The 1202-nt window shown below is 40.3% G+C and overlaps 1 long non-coding RNA gene across 1 annotated transcript in view; it reads left to right on the top strand.

Annotated features, from left to right (window-relative positions):
• The window catches only part of LOC116699192 (uncharacterized), a 21445-nt gene that overhangs the window by 16288 nt on the left and 3955 nt on the right, over window positions 1-1202 (top strand). The gene's annotated exons all lie outside the window — the stretch shown is intronic.

Raw genomic sequence — 1202 nt, 5'->3', positions numbered from 1 at the left:
ATAACATCTATGTCTCTCTATCTATCCATCCATCTATCCATATACATCTCTTTTTTTTTAACCAAACCAGAATTCATTAATTTGTGATTTACACCCCGGCAGGAAGGCAGTGCGCCAATTATGCGTTCTGGCTCCCAGGCCACTCCCAGTCATTCAGGCTTAGCCCCTTTAGAGGAGAGAACCTCGGGCTTTAGTCCTTATTCTGTCCACAGATTTGGAAAAGACACAGCCCCATATGCCTCATTGTGTGCTGGATTAGACCGGCCTCCATTCAGCCGAACCTTGAGAGTAACCCCTTGTCCGCCTCTCCGCCATTGGAAGCAAACCAATTAGAATCAATTGGCTGTATTCTCTGGGGTGATTAGCATACATGCTCCGCTTGTGGAGCTTTGACAGTTATTGAAGCTGTCCGGTGTGAGTGCCGTCTGTATGGCTGCTTCGCCACCTCGCTAACCACGGGTGATAATAATGAGGACTAATGAGCCGGTTTGAAATGGGATATGAAAAAAGGCTATGAATCTATGTGTCATAAATGTGTGTTTCAGAAAGATTTCTCAGTGAGGTGATGATGAATGTCTGAGATATGAGATTGAGTATCTCTGTTTTATTTATACAAACCTAGAAAGAGTCTAGATTTAATCAGCTTAATTCTAAAATTAAATCAAATATCCTACAGTGAAGAGAATGTGCAATACTGAATAAAGCTTCCAGGTGTCTAACAACATTATGGCAAGGATCCCTACAGAGACAGACCTTTTTAAAAACCTTGCTGAGACCTTTCTGTTTAGCCAGAAACAGCTCTGAAGTCGCTAGCGCTAAACCCACCAGACTCCATTTAAAAAACCCAATACTTTTAGCGTGTACATATTTACATATATAAATGAGTAAACCATGTGTTCAACCAAAACTAGAAGTGTGATAGTTGGAAAACTGTAAAGACGACCGAAAACGGCTTTTCATAATTTTATTTTGTTTCCGTTGACTTGAAGGAAGTGTATTTTACGATGCTAAAATGTTCATTTACATGGAGCCTGGTGGCTTTAGGGAACGCAATGTAACTTGATGTTTAGAAAAAGGATTTTACTCTTTAACAGAAAGGTTGACCTCCTTAGAAATCCTCTCCATAATGTTGTCAGAGTAAAAATCTGAGTCTGTCAGTGGGAAAACGAGTACTTTAGTGAACATAAATACAAGCTGGACAG

This window comes from Etheostoma spectabile, chromosome 12 (assembly GCF_008692095.1).
Source record: "Etheostoma spectabile isolate EspeVRDwgs_2016 chromosome 12, UIUC_Espe_1.0, whole genome shotgun sequence".
In the NCBI taxonomy this organism is placed as follows: Eukaryota; Metazoa; Chordata; class Actinopteri; order Perciformes; family Percidae; genus Etheostoma; species Etheostoma spectabile.
This window is presented reverse-complemented; position numbering and strand designations above follow the sequence as displayed.